The sequence below is a fragment of the Pezoporus flaviventris genome, unplaced genomic scaffold, assembly GCF_033815535.1.
Source record: "Pezoporus flaviventris isolate CSIRO_AGI_PZ_B2104156 unplaced genomic scaffold, CSIRO_AGI_Pfla_v1 ptg000015l, whole genome shotgun sequence".
In the NCBI taxonomy this organism is placed as follows: Eukaryota; Metazoa; Chordata; class Aves; order Psittaciformes; family Psittacidae; genus Pezoporus; species Pezoporus flaviventris.
The window spans coordinates 22,271,507-22,292,580 of record NW_026892563.1 but is presented as its reverse complement, the minus strand read 5'-3'; positions in this window follow the sequence as shown (position 1 = coordinate 22,292,580).

Genomic DNA, 21,074 nt, shown 5'->3' with positions numbered 1-21,074 from the left:
TATATAATCAACTACTCTGGGCTGTAATTTGTGATAAAATGTGATGTTTTGATTCGAAATCCATAAAACCTAATTTATTTAAAGATTTCAGGAGAGATGTAGAAGGATGTAAGCTAGTGGAAGAATAATTCTTGAGAGAATGTGAACTTAAAAATATGTCACAAGACCTTAAGGTGTTCAGTGCAGGAAAGTACAAGTTCCATCATCTCAAAACCTTACAGTTATCAAAAGAGATTAATTCGTCAGGAGCTTCCCTTAGCACTCAGTGCCTTTGCAGGGATTTGTAGCATACATTGGCATGTGTGCATCTTGTCAGCTTTCCTTTGAGACAGATTTAAAAGCAGATTTCATCACTGTGATGGAAGAGCAGAGTCCTGAAGGGTCTACGTCCTTAATGGATGGCTGCTGATGTTTGTTCTTTCCATCATAACTGGTCATCCTCAGATTTTATATGTAAGGATAAAGGCATGCCATTGGGTGTTAGTAACCTTTTTAAAAGTCAGCTTTCTACATGTAGCTCTGGGAAACAGAGAAACTTTCTTGCTTGAGACATTTAAATACCCTACAGTGAGATGTTTTACAGTCAGCTTCTGCTTCTTTGCAATTCCAAAAAAATTATCTTAAACCTTTAATTTGTAACATAGTACTGAAAGTAGCTCTATCAATATTTTTTCTTTAAAATTACATTTATTAGTTCATGATCTGAAATGTGAATACTATAAACTTAAATGCGCACATTATCTAACATTAATGTTTCCTTCTAAAGATTATCATTTTGTTTATGGAAAACATATGGGATTCTTCAGCTGTGAATTTGGTAATGTATGGTCTGGAAAGGACTGGATTAATTTGTCATTATTGGTTTAGGCCTGTACATCATATTAATAACAGTTTGTCACTTCCATTTTTCTTTGTATTATTGATACACAGGCTGCTTGTGTTAAATTGAAATTAGAAGTTAATAATAAGTTGGATGCTCAAGACTCAGAGCTTTTGGTTTATATTGCAAAAACTTCATTAAATGCTTTAGGGATTGGAAAATGCTGTCTTAATATTTGTTTTATTATCTGGATTTTCTCAGTTATCAGAAGCAGAACAGCCAATTCCTACAGTTAATGGTTATTTCATGAGTTTAGTCAGTCTTATGTGTTCTTGTATTCCAATATCTGCAAAATGCCAGTCTTTCTTAAGTGATTATGTAGACTTTGCCCTCACTGGATCAAATGGTACAGTTTTGAAGTCGAATTATTTGCATTGCTGGATCACTTGGCTCTATATCACTAGATCAAAATCTTCCCTGATCTCCACAACCTTTGAAAGATGATAGGGTCACCTTGCAAAGACAATTGTGGTTTCTCTAGCACACTTTAATGTAGATCATCTGATCCCACAGACTAGTATGGGTCAAGCTTTCTCAAGTGATCCCTGACTCAATCCTTATCCACTGCTGGTACTTTCCTTTCCTGAACTTCCACTAAGCAGAAAGGCCTAGGAGATCTTGTTGTTGAGGTCTGAGCCAAGGAAAATACCGAGAACCTAATACTTTATCTGTCTGCTGTTATATCATTTCTCTGATGCAGAAATTTGCCTACATTTTCCTTTTTCAGCCTTCCAGTGCTTGTGCAGCAACAGATGATCTCCTTGTTGCCCATAATGTCCATTGTGAGGCTCAGCTGCAGACAAGCTGTAGTTTTGCTGACAGGATTACTAAATGCCTGAGCAGTATTTCTGAATTCCTTCTGTGTAATTGCCTTTTTGAGCCAGATGTCTGCCATGAGTTTCCTGTTTTAGCCACACTGGTTTCTTGGTATGTCTGCTTGTTTGCTGCAGCATAAGGATGAACTGTTCCTTGTGCTTGAGGTCTTTAAAGATCAGCCAGCTTTCCTCAGCTCCTTTGCTGCTCAAAAGCTGCCCATGGGATCACATTTACCAGGTCTCTGCATAAAGTGATATCTGCTCTCTTGAAGTTGAGGTTCTGTGCTCCTCTAATGCACCTTCACTTGTGTGGATAGTTGCTAAGGTAGTAAGTACCAAGATTACCACTGATTACCACAACCCCTACTAGTTTCTTTTTTGTTAGTGAGTAGCAGATCCAGGTGAGTATCATCCTTGGTTGTTGCACCCAGAGCATGCACCCCTGGGATATGACAATTATCCCCTGACATGCTCCAAAAACTTTTGTGATTTTTTGTGTCTTGTTATATTGCATTCCCAGCAGATATCAGGGAAGTCAGAGCTGCCTATGTGAACAAGGTTCTGCGATACAGAGACTTCCTCAGGTTTCATCTGCTTCCTCACCTTGATTAGGTAGCGTGTAACAGACTCCCACCATGATCTCACCCTTAATAGCCTCTTACCCAGTCCTAAGCCATGAGCTCTCAAAAAGACTGTCTTCCATCCTATAGAAAAATTCTCTGAATCATAGCTACTCTTTTGCACAGAAGGCAGTTCCCTTCCCTAGTCTTTTTAGTCTGTCACTCCTGAAGACTTGGAGTCTGTCCATCACAGCTTTCTAGTCATGCAAAATCTTCCAACACATTTGTGTTATTCCCACAGTCAGAATTTTGTGACCATAGTTCATTCTTTTTTCCCAGACCTTGGGCACTGCTGTACGTAAGTCTGAGGAAAGCAGACTTTTGCTCTGTCTTTACTGAGGTCTTTTACTCATTGCCCCACACCATTTACTTTTGACCATTTAGCTCCACTGCCTGTCTTAATTGTTGGTTGTAGTCTCCCTCTTCCTCTTGAGAATTCCTCCTTTTGAATTCTATCTGTAATGAAAGTCTTTTATAGAATCAACATATGTTTTGCAATTAGAAAAAAAAAAAATCTGTTGAACACAGTTGGCTATTAGATACTTTGGAAAGCTCTTAATGAATGAAGCTATTCTCTGCTGAACTTTATTTTCCCCAAGTTATAAACTAATTAGTCTGGACTGCTGATCCTTAATCTAGAGATTATGCAAGTGGTATGATGCATTGCTTGTGTAGTTGAAAATATTTTAACTGTGATTAATGTTTTATAAAAATATGTATTAGAATTTAAAACAGAATTCTTCTATAGTTGTGTTGATTTCGTGAAGATGTATACTACATACATGGTAGTGGCCTTTTGGGATGTGTAAATATCCATATGTGTGCCATGGACCCAGAAAATAAATATCTTCCCATGAATTACACCTGTAAAAGTCATTGTTGTAAAAGCCTAAGTAGACTAGTGTTTCATAACATAGGGAAAATATATTTCCTTCATTAAGAGTATTTTTAATGATCCTAATAGTGTTTGCGCTTTTTAAAAAAAAAGCACTTACAGCCTACAATGGTCCCTTGCTGTTTTTCTTTGCTCCACCTGTTGCTATCGTTATGACAGTTGTTGGCTAGTGGTAGCTTCAATACCAATTTGTTGTTGAGACACCACTAGTGGCTGTTCCAAGCAATGTGATTGTCAGGTTGTTAGAAAATCCATGGCTCCCTGTGTGGGTAAGAGCGAAGTTATCCTGTAGGGATACTCTTAATGGGTGCACTTTATTTTCAGAATAGTAGCTATTCAGTCTTTCTCCAAAGTGACTTAAATGTATTCAGCCAATAAGCAGGCAGCAAAATTGCAGAGGCTTTTTGTTGTTCAGCAACAACTGAGGTCCAGTGAAACTAGCTAAGGAGGCTAAATTCTCTAAAACTTTTCATCAGGTAGAAAGATCTGGTGTTGTCACAAATAGTGCCTTATGCTTTGCTGTGATGGAGAGAAGGAGGGGATTGTGGAGAAGGATGTGCAGCTGCTGAGGTCTTCAGTGAGTGGTTTTAGGGTAGGAAAACTAGTGTCTGGGAAAATCGGGTTTTTTTGAGTGATTAAATGAAAGTAGAACTATAGGGAAAAACTTAATTAAACCCCCAAATAAATATTTGAATTTTAACAAAGTCCTGTGTTGTTTTTTTTGTTTGTTTTTTTTGTTGATGTTGTTGGTGGTTTTTTTGTTTTTTATCTATACAACTAAATATACAGGTCTTATTTAAGTATGCAAGTTTTGTTGATCATCTTGTAATTACTTGGGTTGAAGCTGAACACGTTAATATATCTGTTGATAATAGAAGAAGAGTTATTTTCTCAAAAGGATTACATGATCTTGTGTTGGTATCATGCCTCAGGAATGATTGTTTTAATAATCTGTTTTACTTTTTGCTTTCTTAGTTATAGCCAATAAATAGAACATTACTGTAAATATATCTTTTGTTTAATAAAACATGATAATATGAATGAATTATTAGACTGAAATGTTGTGTGCTTCATACTGTGTTAATTCCTAAAAAATAACAAGTTGTAAACTGATGAGATTTTTATAACTGAAGAGGCCTGTAGAGCCTATAGTGAGAATTTAAAATCCTGGAAAACAAAGTTGAATTACCTGCATTTAATATTTCTGATTATTTGGCAAAATAAGCATGAAACTGAGATTAAGGAGTTACTTTATTATAAACAGGGCTTGCTGAGTAACTTTGTTACGTAAGGACTATAGGAGACTGCAGTCTGCTGTACATCTATGCCTGCCCTGCTGCTTCCAGCCCCTGCACAGAAAACAATAACTAAGGTGTAGTTAGCCATTCATTTCATCCTTTAGCTACAGGATTTTGATCAATTAAGGCAGTTCTGAAATGTAGATCTATTAGCATTGCTATGAAATGTGCTCTGGGGGTAGTTGTTTCAGGTGCTGTAAATGGCAGTTTGGTGTAACTTTGTGTAAACTCCATGGTATAACAGGGAAAGCAATTCAGGTGAAAATGTTGCAGAGCATGAGTGTGTCTAATCCTGGAACTAGAGGATTTTTTAGGATTTAAATCATATGCATTGCTGATTTTGTTCTTAAAGGTTAATGTAAAAAATGGGGATACTTATTCATCGAGTGCTTTGCTTCTTTTTATCCCTATTCAAGGTCAAAACCTAAACATCTGTATTTTGAGACAATACTGGATACTTAGTATCCACACTGTTGTTTACTATGTCTACTATGAGAACTGCCTAGTAATTTGAACTCTAATTGGGCTGGAGTTAGGTAGTGGGAAGGGATTTTCTAGGTCATCAAATGATATTACATCCTGTTGCAGCTACCATGCAATACCTTTCATGCCTATCCTACCTTTCACAGACATAGGAAGTTCCAAACCCAAGACTGAAAAGAAAATACACAGTTTCCTAGCCTGTTAATGTGCTTTTTATCAAGGGGTATGTTCTCAGGAGTGAAAATGCTGGGAGTTTATTTTTGGATGCACAGTTATGTAAGTATAGATAACACCAAGCTGTGCTAAAAGGGCAAATCATGCCTGACAGATTTGGTGTCCTCCTATGATGGGGCCTCTAAACTGGAGAGGCATGGATTTGATGGACGAACCACTTAATGTATAAGGAATTGGCTGCATGGTCACACTCAGAGTTATGGTCAATGGCTTAATGTCCAAATGGAGATCAGTGACAAGTGGTATTCCTCAGGGGGTTGGTACTGGGACTGGTGCTGTTTAACATCTTTGGTGACACGGACAGTGGGACTGAGTGCACCTTCAGCAAGTCTGCTCATGACACCAGGCTGTGTGGTGTTGTCAACACACTGGAGAAAAGGGATGGCATTCAGTGGGTCCCTGACAGGCTTAAGAGGTGGGCCAGTGCAAACCTCAAAACATTCAAGTGTAAGGTCCTGTCCCTGGGTTGGGGCAATCCCGAGCAGAACTACAGGCTGGATGGAGACTGAATTAAGAACAGCCCTGAGAAGAAGGACTGGGGTGTTTGTTGATGAGAAGCTCAACATGAGTTGGCAGTGTGTGCTTGCATCCAGAAAGCCAACCACATACTGGGCTACATCAAAAGGAGCATGACCAGCAGGTTGAGAGAGGTGATTATTCCCCTCTGCTCTGCTTTCATGAGACCCCATCTGCAGTACTGCATTCAGCTCTGGGGCCCCCAGCACAAGAAGGACGTGGACCTGTTGAATCAAGTACAGAGGAGGGCCATGAAGATGGTCAGAGTGCTGGAGCACCTCTAGTATGAAGACAGGCTGAGAGAGCTGGCCTTGTTCAGTCTGGAGAAAAGAAGGCTTTGGGGAGACCTTATAGCAGAATTCGAGTACCTAAAGGGGCCCTACAAGAAATCTGGAGAGGGACTTTATACAATGGCATGTATCAATAAGACAGGGGGTAATGGTTTTAAATTGAAAATTGATTTCTATTAGATATTAGGAGGAAATTCTTTGCTGTGCGAGTGGCAAGCCACTGGAACAGGTTATCCTGAGAAGCTGTTGATATCCCATCCCTGGGGGTATTCAAGGCCAAGTTGGACAAGGCTTTAAGTAATCTAGTCTAGTGCAAGGTATCCCTTCCCATGGCAGGGGGGTTGGAACTAGATTGTCTTTAAGGTCCCTTCCAACGCAAACTATTCTATTATGTAGCTAACTGTAGTTTAGTATGAGACGCCCGTGTACCACTTCATTTCTCCCTATCATTGAAATAGGATGTCAGTGTGCTATTGAGGACTAGCAGCTTAAGTAGGTAGGAAGTTACTATGGGAGAGGATGATCTTTTTTTTTTGTCTCAGTCTCTTTAAGGATTCCCTTGGCATTTGTTTGTTGTGGTTTTACAATAATCTTTTGAATTCTATGCATTACCTGATTTGTCCTTAAACCCCCAGATATTCCTTGGAAATTTTTTTATTGTATGTAATCCTACTAGTACTGCTGCATCTCCAGCATAATGGATCAGTCTAATTTGGCTAAAGTTTAGTCTGTATGTGTTTATGTGCTCTATTCAAGTCAGAATCAATTACATAGTGAAAGTGAGAAGAGCTCCTGAGGGAATGAGGTAAAAAAAAAATGCTTGAAGGAAAGAGAGCTGTTTATAAGGATCTTACCAAAATTTTCCCCCAGACACCTTGAAGAAGTGCTGGTAAATCCAGTGCTTGTGGTCCAGGCCATGCAAACTACCCTGGGAAAGCTTTCATCCTTGCAGAAAATGGGACAGTTTTCAGGAGTCTGAACAAACACTTTGTGGAGAGAGGGAAGAAAAACCTTCCCTGTCAGGGAAAAAAGTTTCAGCTTTTGTTTTGAGACAGAGTGGAAAAATCTCTAGATGTTTACTGTCCTATGGCATGAAACTTTCTATATCCGAACCAGCTATATTACTATTGTTATTATGTACTTACTAAAAACCAGGCTTTTAAATATTAGTGTAGCAAAAAAAAAATTGCTGGGGGCTGTTCAGCTATGAGGATGAAAATATTGTACCTTCATTCTCCTTAGTCTGTGTACTGTATTATCTCGGATGGAAAAAATTCCTTTCATAAGGAATAAAATAAATGCTTACTTTAAAAATAAGAAAACACATTCTCTGATTTATGCTGAGTGACACTGACCCTCAAGGAAGCAGGTGATTAGTTACAGGGTTGTTTGATGGGAACTTGCAGGAATAGCTGTTACAATTTTGGTCAAGTTTTAAAGTTAAGACATTTTCTGGCAAAAAGCTCATGTTTTGATATATGTATGTAGTATAGAAATAATTTGGAAGAGACAGAGGAGTGGGTAGAAAAGAAGATGATAAAGTGAGAAGGAAATATCTCCTTCCCGCTGAAAGCCCAGTAGGAAATGAAAAGCAGTAAAGGTTGTTTAGATGTTTTATTTTCTTCCCGGTAATCTTATAATTGCTTAAAGGGTGAGCATATTGTAGGAATAGATGATTACAAGGGAGCTTAAGTTTAAGTTAGGTTTCAGCTGTATTGGTACACACAGATTTTTCTATCTAACTACTTTTTTTCTCATTTGTTAAACTGGGCAGGGAGATGTGAGCTATAAGAACCAAAAATTGTTTGATTGCATGAAAATTATATCAGCATGTGTATGTATGTGATATTTCATAGCAAGCGAGCACTAAAGGGTAAATGCAGAAAATAAAAGGTATTTAAATGCATGCCACTTTCACTTTGGCTAAAATAATGGCTTCCAGAACAAACAAAAAAAATGCTAGCATCCCATTTCTAGATAAATTTTGTATGAATATATCAGATCTGATTCTGTCTTAAAAAAAAAAAAGCTATTGTGGTTTGAATCCAGACAACTAAGCAGAAACCAATCTCTTCCTCATGCCACCGCTGTCCCACAGCTGTAGTGGTATGGGCAAGAAAGAAATACATAACTTGGGCTTTACCTGTTGTGGTGGTCATTTGAGAGGGAAGTTATGTGTTGGATTGTTGGATGCAGAAGACAACTCGGGTTGGGTCACTACTGCACTGAACAGGTTCCTTACAAAGGTCATCTTTTACTGGTTTGAATAATTCCTGCTGTGGTACTTCAAATGACAGATTATTTTTCCTCCAGGGTTAGGTGTCTTGGAGGTACTCATCAGATTTAGCCATCTTCTTGCATTAACCACCAAATGCACCTGAGTCCTGGAGCAAAACTTGTCCCATGAATGGCTTTGCCTTTTCCCAAGGAAGCAATAATCCACACTTTCTCAGCCAGTCCCCTATGTGTGTCACAGAAGCTATATCTCATTCCACTGTATGTAGGTTTTTTTTTACAGGGGCAGGACCAGTTGTGTTAGCAGATACTCTAGTGTTTAGCAGACATGTGGCTTATAGAAAATGTGCATCACAGTGTTTGAATGTCCCAGTATTCATTGCTCCCTTCATAGCTTCCAACAGTCTGCTACCAAAGAGCAGAGAAAAAAAGCTTTGACCACATCAGTTGTGCCATATTACCTACCTGCTTTTGGTTTCAGTTTGTATTGGAGTCCAGTGTGTCTGGTACAGCAGCATTCAATGGTAGTGTTTTTGTTCAGGCCACAATAGTCTGCTGTTAATCTCCACCCTTCATCAGACTTTTGCATTGGCACTGTGAGAATATCAAAGGGTGATTAAGTCCCACTGATGACTTTTCATTCTCCAGTTGATGAATCAGCTCATGGATGGTAAGCAGTGGGTTTTGGATGGTGCTTTATTGCCACCAGTGCACCATCATGGTGGTAGTTGGAACACACCGTTCTTTGACACACAGCAATCCCACAGCAGAAAGATCATCTGAAAGGCCAGGCAAGGTAAACAGCTGTTTAATCTTCTCTATATTCATTGTGGCTACACCAAAGGCCCACTGGTACCATTTTGGGTCCTTGAAGTATCTTCCTCTGAGGTAGTCTATACCAAGGATGCCCAGAGCATCTGGGCTGGTCAGCAATAAGGTGCTTCTGCCATTTGTTCCTCTTATGCTCACATCAGCCTCCAACAAAGATACCAGTTAGGATCTCCTATCTCCTGTCATTTCAGAAATCCAGATGGGTTCTACCTCAAATACCACAATGGCATTATGTTTAATTTACCAGGGCTGGCCAGCCTATACACATTTGTCTCAGCGTCTGCCCAGCCTATTATGATCAGAGTGCTGGTATTGCCTGCAGCTCCACTAAGGATACTGGGCTTGCTGCAGGTGTGTAAAGGCTTTGTCTGGATTAGTAAATACTGTAGTACAACAAGAGTGAAGTTATAATGAAAGTATTTGTGGTTAAAGAGCTGAAATCTGCATGCTTACGTGTTTATGCATGTTTCCAGGGATTTACCTCAAACTGGCTCTGCCCTGGTCCTGTCAACAGCAGTTGAAGATTTAGATTCTTCTGAAGTACAATGTCAGTTTACCTTAATTCAGAAGGGATGTAATTTTGTTCTCTGAGATTCTTCTGCAATGCAAACCAAGGCAGTGTGAAAGGTGATTAGATGTTTGGTTCGAAATGTATTCCTGATCTAAAACAAAATGTTAATGCACTTAGTTAAGCATGCAGACATACTCCACAGTAACTTGCAAGAGCTCTGCTGAAAATGAGCTGAACCAAATGGCACCATGCGTAACTATTTTCCATATATTCCGATAGTACATAATTCTCATTAGGAGCACGCTGTGCCTGTATTCCTACAGCTCCTGTCTGGTATAATTCATGTTAGCAGGTATAGCACACTGTACTCCAGTTTGCTATGATATTTTTAAGCAACTCACAGGCTTACATTTATGCACATGAAGTTAAAATGAGACAAATGAATGGAAATTGTATCCTTTTAAAATTGAGTGCTTTTTGGGAAGCTTTTTGTTGCTTCTGAGGTTCTTGTGTCTCATTTTTAAATACATGAACCTAAGGATTCAAGAAAAATAATTTGTAATAAACTGTTGATGAACAAAATATATTTATGTAATATAAAAAAAAAATAAAGCTTTGTCCTGGGTTCAGCAGTAGCAGTCATATTTCTCCTTCTTAGTAGCTGGTGCAGTGCTGTGGTTTTGACTTTCAGCCTGGGAACAGTGCTGATAACACTGATGTTTTTAGTTATTGCTCAGTAATGTTTACTCTGACCAAGGGCTTTCTCAGTCTCATGCTCTGCCAGGGAGGAGGGGAAGCCAGGAGGAAGCAGAGACAGGACGCTTGACCCAAACTAGCCAAAGGGGTATTCCATAACACAGCACGTCATGCCCACTATATAAACTAGGGGCAGTTACCTGGAAGAACTAGATCACTTTTCGGGTTGGGCTGGGTATCGGTCGGTGTGTGGTGAGTGGTTGTATTCTCTTCCCTTGTTATTTCCCTTATCATTATTCTTATTGTTGGTAGCCTTGTTATTCCCCTTATCATTATTCTTATTGGTGGTAACAGGAGTGGTTTTGTGTTATACCTTAGTTACTGGACTGTTCTTACCTCAGCCTGTTGGAGTCACATTCTTTTGACTCTCCTCCCATCCCTCCGGAAGTGGGGGGAAGAAGGAGGGGGTGAGTGAGCTAGCGGCTGCATGGTTCTGAGTTACCGGCTGGACTTAAAGCATAACAAGCCTGTTGAGAGAAAGCAATATTGAAGAGATGTGCGAAGCAATGCAAGGCTTCCATGGAAGATTCATAAGTTAGAACCATACATATGCTTTTCTTCATGTGAGAGACTAGCTTACTACATGAGTTACATTTGATAATTCCTAACTTTTGACTTTTATGTGTTAGTGTAAGAAAGCTGTACTTAAGCTACTGGGAATTCTGAGTTGAAGGTGATAACAGATAGCTATTGTTATAACAGCATATTAAGAAGTCTCATTGTCTCATCAAGCATATTTGGGGTTGAACCTTTAATTTCCTTTTTTTATCAAGTCAGTAGCAAGTAAAATATGTCACTTATTAATGTTATCAATGCATAAAAATGCAAGTGAATATATTCCATGTGGGAAAACAAGAGTATGGTACTATTGATAATAATGCAGAAAAAACTTAACGTGGTAAAACTATGCTGTTAGTTTTAGAAACCAATACTAATGGTCATAATTAAAGATATTTACATAACTAAAAAGTATCTTATTTTTTGTGTATTTTGAAGCAGAAAAATGCTTTATACATACTTTAATTTCATACGTCGTATATGGCTAAGAGCTGGAAATAAATACATTTGTATTATGTTTGTTTTATTGTTGATTGAAAGAAAATAACTTTGGGAGATATAAAACAGATAACCAAGCAATTGTTTGACCCTTGTAATAGAAATTTTAAAAATACTGTTTTTTTTCTGACAATTGTAGAAATCTTTCCACAGGAATTTTGGATAGAGTTACCAAGATGAACATTCTTATCCTTTTGTCTTTAGGAAAATCTGAAATTCCTTCCCATCTGAAATGGGTATTACCAAGGCCTATAATTAGTGCTGTATTACTTCTGAGTTTTCAATGACAAAACCTGTAAGTACTATTTTTAAAATATGAAAAACAGTTAATTGTAGTGTAATAATTTTCTATGACTGTGTTTTTTAAAACTATAATTAATATTTTATTGACCTTAGCTTTCAGCATTAGCTTTTAATAAGTTGCAGCTTATGTTAGTGCAGGGAGGAAGAACTCTCCCCTGAAAAAAATATGTCCAATTTACGACCTTTCTGTCCAGCTGTTGTGTGCACCAATATATTCTGTATGTGAACAGCTGTGCTTAAAGGCTAAGTAGGTATCTGGTTTTAATAGAATTTAGTTATAATCTTGGGACTGCATTATCCTGTATTGCAGGCTTTTAGTTAGCACAGCAGAGAACGATGATTTTCCTTCCTTAACAAGATGCTTTATATTGTTCAGTATCGAGGAAAAAAGTCTAATGCCCTGGACATTACTATTTTTTTTCTACTCTAAATAGGACAAGAATCTACTTATCTTCCTGGATTTTGCACTTCTTTTTAACTCCTGCATACTTAGTTTCAGATATTTAAGTATGGTTATTAACATCTTTTGATGTTAGTCTGGGATGAATGTTCTTTAAATAATAAATGCATCTCTGGCTTTGTCTTACTGTGTGGACTAGAAACTTCAGAGCATGTTAGAAAAATAAAGTTAGTGATTCCCCCAGAAAACTTTGGAGAAAAATAGGAATGTAACACAGTTAAAAAAGACAGTTAAAACCGTAGTAATTGTAATACTACAGGAATATTCAATGTTAACGTTTTACAGGCAAACAGTAAAGATGCAAGGAGTACTTGTTTTTCACTTGTATTAATAAGCTGTGCCTATGTAACTGTTTTCAAGATAGCTGTGCTTACATTGAGAGGAAACTTAGGAGGTTTGAATCCGTGTTTCTGTATCAACAGAAATTAAGCAGAACAATTTGGAAATGCTTCAAGAAATATGATAACTGTAGAATATGAGTTGATTGGTAAGGGGGAGTGGACTTTGTTAACAAACTTAAATGAAAAAATTAATGAAATTTGTCCATGGCTGTAAGTGCATGAGATGAATAATCAGAACTCATCTGTAAAGTTCTGACAAGAATAGATGTAATTTTTTGTTTCAACTATTGAACTGTCTTCAATTAGGCTTACCAATGGGAGTCTGTCATGGTTTAAACCAAACCAGACAACTCGTTCACTCACTTCCCCCCCCGCCTTGCCCTCCCCCTACTCCCGGAGGGACGGAGAAGGGAATTGAAAAGAATGCAACTCCCATGGGTTTAGATAAGAACAGTTTAGTAACTAAGGTATAACACAAACCACTACTGCTACTACCGATAGTAACAATGATAAAGGAAATAAGAAAGGAAGAGAATACAACACCTCACCACCAGCTGACCGATAACTTGCCCCCCGCAACCCGACCAAGCACTGACCGATACCTCCTCCAAACCTGCAGTCCTAGCCCTTCCAGGTAACTCCCAGTTACATCCTGGGCATGATGTGCTGTAGTATGGAATACCTCTTTGGCTAGCTTGGGTCAGGTGTCCTGTCTCTGCTTCCTCCCAGCTTCCCCTCCTCACTGGCAGAGCATGAGGCTCACAAAGTCATTGGCCAAACCAAAACATCGTTGTTACCAGCTCTGTTCCCAAGCTGAAAGTCAAAACACTGCACTCAAAGCACTGCACCAGCTACCAAGAAGGAGAAAAATGACTGCTACTGCTGAACCCAGGACAGTGTCCATTTCTAGCTTGTAGAAAACGTTTACTTTTATCTTGCTTTCAAACTACAGGCAAAGACATATTTTGTTGTTGTTCAAAGCTTCTGAGCATCCCCTGTGCCACTGATGCACACCTGGAATCTAATCTGGTCAGTTAAAATTCTGTAGCTGTGCACAGTTGCTGGTTGCGAACAGATTGATAAAGTTACAAACCAATAATATAGCAAGGTGGAAGATAACAGCAGTATGGACAATGGTGTGGTCAAAGTAGAATTTCAAGTTAAATAGAATAATTCTGGTAGCTTTATCACTGAAAATTTATGAATGTAGTCTCTGACATTTTACAGATTCAAAGTGTATGTTTAACTTACCATATAGCAATATGATGGTTTTAGGAGGAGGTTCAGTTACTTTTCAAATAAAGGCATTACTTTAGAACTTGCTTTGTAGAAATCAGTGTTATCTGTGGAATATATTAATGAGAGAAGATCGTGCCCATATTTTTTTATGTAATTATGTCTGTGCTGCCTTTTGAGAAATTACACGATTGTTTTTTAAATTTATTTTTTAGGCTGATAGCTTAAAAATGTAAAAAAAAATGTATTTTATGGGTCTGGCCATTTTCTTCCATCAATGAACGGAAATTATTTTCATAGTATCAGTAATAGTTTCAAACTTTTTTATAGGAGACAGCACTCTTGATATTTTTATAATTTAAGATAAAGATGGTTAATTTTTGTGCTTTTGTACACTGAAATTTAAAATGAGAAAATGTCTATGTTTTTTTTTTGTTACAGAGACATATTTTAAAAAGATTCATGGGCAATATTAGTTTCAGAAGTGCAGTCAAAAGCCCCAGATGACTGCTTTTACTTGTGAAAACAAACATTTGCATGACAGGGTAATAATGCTGCCATATTTTCAAGTCTTGTACAGTCAACATTCTGGCAGAGACATGGGTCATGGAATTGTCTTTTGTATTACTCTTTTTACATCTGTGTGACTTTCTCCAGCATGGGGTAGTGAGGAGTTCTACCTAAGACAACATTCATGAAATCCTTATGTTTAATAATCATAATTGAATATTCACTGGATTTTTCTCTTCAAGGAATACCTTGAGTTCCTGCGTTCCTCCTGTTTCTGCTGTTCTTATGTCCACTAGATCATGTTAGTGCCTTTTTAAGTTTCTGCAATATTAAATATATTTACTGGGTGATATGGTAGATATAAAAAAAAACTAAAGAAACCACCAAAAGAATTCATATTGCTTTATATAGTCATGCACAAAAAAAGTTATCTAAGCAAAAGGTATTTCTGATAGCTAATTTTCTCTAAGGAAAAATAAGCTTTTCAACATGGTATTTTTTTATTTGCACTCACTACCTGTGATTCTGGAATAACTTTACATGTGGTACAAGTACTAGTTCAGTTTTAGAGGGCCAATTTACAGAAATTTTCCAGACCTCTGAGTTTGTCTTGCAAAGATAGTCTTGAGAGAAAAGAGTGATAAATTACAGAAGATAAGGTAATGATGCCTTTGACTTTTTAATAAAATATTTCCTAGTCCCACTAGTTCTCTTATTTGTTACACTTTTCAATATACTTTTGATCTTGAAGGAAATAAATCACTGGCTTATCACACTACTTTTCCTCCTCCACAGGTGCATCAGTATGCATTGCACATCTCAGCAAGCAAGCACATGAGGAATTTTCAATCAAGAAGCTTAAGATGCAATGTTTTACTGCCTAGCACTTTGATTGATGGTGCTAGAGGTAGCATAGATTTTGTGTTTGTTCTCATCAAGCCCAGTAAATTTAGAGTAGGCAACTACAGTTTAACTGAGAAGTCTCTTGCCACCAAAAGTATGTCTCCTTTAAAAGAAACAAAACAAACAAGAAAACAAAAACCAAACCAAAACTCAAAAAACCCCAAACAAAATAACCCCTTGTGCACTTTAGGTATGATATTTTACCACACTGCTAGTTCCAGAATTTTTAAATGCATAGCTCTGGGTTCATTACACTAAATCAGAAGTATGTACCTAATTTCCTCTAGAGTAGGTGGATGAATTTTGTCAAAATGAACAAAAAACGGATTTGGGTCTGTTTCGAAAGCTATGTATTGCTTTCAGTTCCTACAGCTTATTTCTGAAGTTGTATGCTCAAAACCATGTTTAGTTGTGAGTGAAGCTCTTGGGAGCTTCTCAGGACCTGGAAAGACAAGAGCAAAGAATAAAAATTAGTTTAACTGTTGTATTGATCAAGAGGCTTACAATGCAGGTCTGAGGGACTGTTATGTCTCAATGACAAGAAAAGTTGTTCAGTGTAGTTCAAGTCTGTTGTGATGCCTTGAATATAAAGAAACTTTATGCAGACAACCATATGTGTCAGCTATTCCCCATTATTATCAGAGTTTTCCCACTGGTGTCATCAGGATCAAGATTTTAATGCAATCTTCTTGGCTGCAATTTAAAGAGCAATAATAATAAAAGTTATTATTTCCTTTAAGCTTTAAGGCTATGACTGGTTTGAGTGAATTTGGATCAGATACATCTGTGTGTATTTGAAATCCCTGTACATTTTCCTGAATGTTCTTCTAACATGGTTAGACTTTTCAGTTCAAGAAAACTTACAAAAAGTGCTTAAAGACATCAGGAAGATGTCTTAGTATTTACTTTCTACAGATTTGGAGTTCTTAGGATTTTTGTGGTGTATAATTTGAATTGTAGTTAATATTAAATTGTAGTTAATATTAAAATACTAGAGATTTGAGTATCCATTTTAACAAATTCTGAAAGATCTCTTTTGTTCCAAGTATTATATAATCTTAGTCCATGCAATAGGCAAATAGAGAAAGAAATATTATTCATCTTTTGCATTTAGAAAATGGGCCTCTGGTAAATTAAGTGGACCTCCATTTAAAACACGTGTGTTTGCATATTTTTGTAACACAAGTATGTCAGCTTCAATGGCTTAATCTAGATGTTCTCATATTCAGTGCATTGGTTTAAAAATATGTGCTCCTCTAATAATTTATCACATCAGTGTGTAGTCTTCCCGTTTGGAAGGTTTTAGTTTACAGCTATTGAAAATCTAAATATATTCATGGCAAAACTACTTATGCTTTTGAGTTGAACTAGTTTTATTAAAAGCTCCTGTGAGTTCTAGTAATCTGTAGAAAGTATTTGCCTTTTTAAGGAAAAGGTTCAGAGAAATGGGCAGTAAAGATTGTGTTACTTCGAGTTAAACACTCCAGGTTCCTTATTTTTTGTATCACATTTGTAACTGTCAATCACTTCAGTTTCAGCAATATACTCAATGAAGTCTGTATTATGATGAAAATATTTACATTACTGTTTTCTAATTTTAAATCAGAAAATAAGCAATAACATGGCTACCCGTAATTAAAAACTGTGGGTATGCTGTGAAGCCACTCAGAGCTACATAGTTCTGATAGAAGGCTTTAAAGTAGTTTTATTGCTGAAAAATTAGGACATCTTTAGTATATAAGCTGAAGGGTATCCATAATGTCAAACAACCATAACTCATTTTTCAATTCTTTTACCTTAAACCATGACAAATAAACCCAGAAACTCTTTACTGTTGTCAAATATTCCTCACAGATTTAGGGCTCAATCTTGTACAGTACAGTGAGCTTTGAACATGGATTCATTTGTTGAAATTAACTCTGAAAAGCTAATGGAAAAAAACTGGGGAGGGAAAGCCAGGAGGAAGCAGAGGCAGGACACTTGACCCAAACTGACCAAAGAGCTATTCCATACCGCAGCACGTCATGCCCAGGATGGAACTGAGAGTTACCCGGAAGGGCTAGGGCTGCAGGTTTGGAGGAGGTATCGGTCAGTGCTTGGTCGGGTTGCGGGGGGGCAAGTTATCGGTCGGCCGGTGGTGAGGTGTTGTATTCTCTTCCCTTATTTCCTTTATCATTGTTACTATCGGTAGTAGCAGTAGTGATTTGTGTTATACCTTAGTTACTAAACTGTTCTTATCTCAACCCATGGGAGTTGCATTCTTTTCGATTCTCCTCTCGGTCCCTCCGGGAGCACGGGGAGGGCAAGAAGGGGGGGAAGTGAGCGAACAAGCTGTCTGACTGGGTTTAAACCATGGCAATCCAGTAATGTAAAGGAAGTGAAATTATAATTATTAAATAAATGTAATTTCATAAATTTTGAAGTATTGATTGTAGAAACAAAATGTTCCCTTACCTTCACTCTAAAATTTTACCAGTGGCATGTGTCTGGCATACAGGTTTGATTACCTGTTGATGTCTATACAAAGTGTTTTCCCTCATAGGTATTTCCTATGGACCTGATGCTGAAGTGAGATAAAACTTTGGTACTGATCTTGGCTGCAACATTTTCATGCCCCCCTCTCTTAGAGACATGTGGACCTTTTAGATTCCAGTGTACATTAAATATGGCAAACTTCTTTAGTTTATATATAGATGAAAAAATATATTTGACATAAAAATAGTTCCAGCCATTCTTTTTTCCGTATACCGGTAAATAATCCTGTGCTTACCTTCTATCTAGGTAATTACAGTTGCCCCAGTTTGTAGATCTAAACCAGTGCACAATCATAAATTGTTACTATAACAACTAATTTTTAAAAGGTCATATGATCCTTTCATTATTCAGTAACAGATTAAATAAATTGTTCTATTCAAACCTTTGAATTATATTGACATCAGTGGTAGTACATTCTCCCCCCACCCTCCCTCTGGCCTTCTTAGGCCTGTTCTATAATATCTATAACTTGTGTGAAGCCCTAGTCTTTGAGTAAGTGGTTGCCAATGAAGCATCCTTTAATCTTTGGGATCTCTTGCAAGGCTAAGGTGAGGACAGCATGACCAGTATCAGGAACTGCTGAGTGGGATGAGGGCTGGAAGGGCACTCATTCCCCTGATAGCCTTGGAACATTCCTTATCTGAATGGTCCAAGTGAATTTACTAACCATCTCACAACCCTATAAACAGTGGTCCTAAGACTCTTTGAGCTGTTCTTGACTGCAGTAGGCTACACCAGTATATCCTGCTGCATGGGGCACCTCTCAGAGTGCATGAAGTCTCAAGATCGTGAAAGGAGGACTGTTGGCTGATGATGGGACCTGGATTGATGTCCCCATTACTGGAGACTCAACCCTCATTAAGGAAAAAAAAAAAATAGGCAATTGAGGTGAGTATTTCACTGATTCTTGAGTGGAATTTTTAATAGGACTACCTATATATATATATATATATATGCATATGAATATGTGTTACCTTTGTACATCTGTCTATACATACTTGCATGTGTGTGTATTGACTTGAAGACTCTCTAAAAAATACAGTATATCTGTTGTTATCTTGAATCTATAGTATTATTATTATTATTATGTTTATAGGTCAATCTGCCATGGTCAATCTACCATGTAAGCATTGCTATGATTAAGTGCTGTTAAATCCTTTAGACATAAACTGTTAACTGGGTCTGAGCCTAAGATTGAATCCAGCTGCACCTGGACTCTTCCCTTACCCCTTTTCATTCCAGCCTCTGTGTAAATTACTCTTAATTGGTTCTAATTTGATTTTCATTTATATGCATTACTCATGCAGTAAGAAGTAGGGTAAATCTTGCCAACGAACTTTGTTGTGCTTTTGTAAATTTATATTAAGGCTTGTTTTTCTAATACCTTTCGTGACTCTTTAAGTGACCTAAGCCACTTACTTTCACAACAACATCTTAGGATATATTGGCAGCACTGCATGTGTAGTTGCTAAAACTTGCAGTAATAAGTTGCTATTTAAAGGTAAAACTTCAAGTCTTGTTGAGGTTGAGGAGGTATTTGGCTAGCTTCCTTCCAGACTGATTTATTACCACAGGTGAATGCTAATTAAATATCCCTGCAAATCACTTTTTTTTTTTTTTTTTTTCCCACTGGTTTGTTCTGTTGTTCTGGAAGAGATTTTGTCTATATAATCTGCTTGCACTGTTATAGTTAGTTGTTGAAATAATTGTGATCAGAAGTTCTTATGACTGAAAAAGATGAATAGGACAGCTGTTAGAGCAAAGTGCATGTACATTCTGCCAAGTACGTGTAGCATGGGGTAATTTATCACAGTTATTGAATAAGAAGATATTCAGCAGCAAGGAGTTCAATTGTTTTTTTATAGAACATAGTCAAATTTTATTTGCTGATATTCAAAATTGCACTATTCTTCTGTGCACTTTTATAGCTTAATCTATTTTAAATGGACTACTTGGGTGAGAATATTTAAAGAAGCCACAAAGGAATCTTGAATTTCAGAATCCTTCACATGCTCCAAATTCCATTTATGATCAAACTATGATTCCTAAGACACAAAAGCTCAAACCTGCCCTGCATAATTTCTGTGAACATTAATGGTTGCATTCTTTTGTGCAGTAAGGGTATTTTTATGGGTAATATATTAGAATACTAGAAGATTGGAGAGTAGCTGTTATTTAAAAAGAGTTGTCATGCACATGATAAATATTATTTTTATAAGTTATACTTCACCTTTGTTAATCTACAAAACCCTGGCATGCAATTTCAGTCATGTAAAAATGTTTGAAGAGAAATCCTCCCTTAAGACATTTAAGCAAATACTTAAGGAAAAAAAAAAGGCACAAAAAAAAATATTCTAGGACATGAAATCAAAGGCACTCTTCATTCAATAAAACAGCAAGTGGTTTGTTTACAGTACCAGCATTCTCTGATGCTAACACATTGATTAAGCAGTAGATGTGTAAAATTTTTGGTTGTTGAATTGGTTTAGAAGAGCCTTATTTTTAATGTGCATGAACAGTTATTGTATACAGAAGGCTGTTAGCAGATATTTCCCTTGCAGAATACAGAAGTGTAAAGTACCACATACAGGAAGTGGATTAAAGGCTAATGGCTGCAGACTTTCTTGCAAATATGGTAGCTCAAATTGCAGGCAATATTATCTTGAATATAGTATCCTCTAACTATAGTGAATAATAATAAATACAAAGTTTTTGTCGTGGCTAATGAACATCAAGAAAGAGCTGAAGACCTAATGATAGTGAAGAGGAACACATATTTAGAAGAAGTCTTATGCCTGGACATGATAATAGTAGTTTCTATTATTTTAGCAACTTGAACTGAAATTTGAAAATAAGAAAAAGAAGAAAGCCAAAACATTGGCATTCTTCCCTAAGACATTAACACCAAATTGTCTTATCTTTTCCAAAGTGAAACCAAATAGAAGCAGTTGCCATTTTAGTATTCTGTGAGATTCAGCCTTGTAATGGACAGAGCAGTATCCTTATGCGCCAGCATCTTTCTGATACTAAGGTCTAGGCATGGGTAATGGTATATGAATAGCATTGAGATGACTTAGAAAGGCTGGTATCAGTTTTAGCTGAGAGAATAGCTGTCTACTGTCTAAGAGAAATATGTGGCTTCAGTGTGCTAATACATGCAGCTCTTGGTTGGATCTGGACCAGTTAACAAGGTAACTACATTACCCTGATTATGACTTTTCCTTGGCTGTCATTTTGCAGAAGAAATAAATGACGTATTTAATGTAGTTCAGATTTTTTTTAAGTATTGATTTTTAGGTGGTTTTTGGTGTATACTTTTCAAATTTTTGGAAATTTTAAAAAAGAGTGGGAAAATGCAGGAAAAAG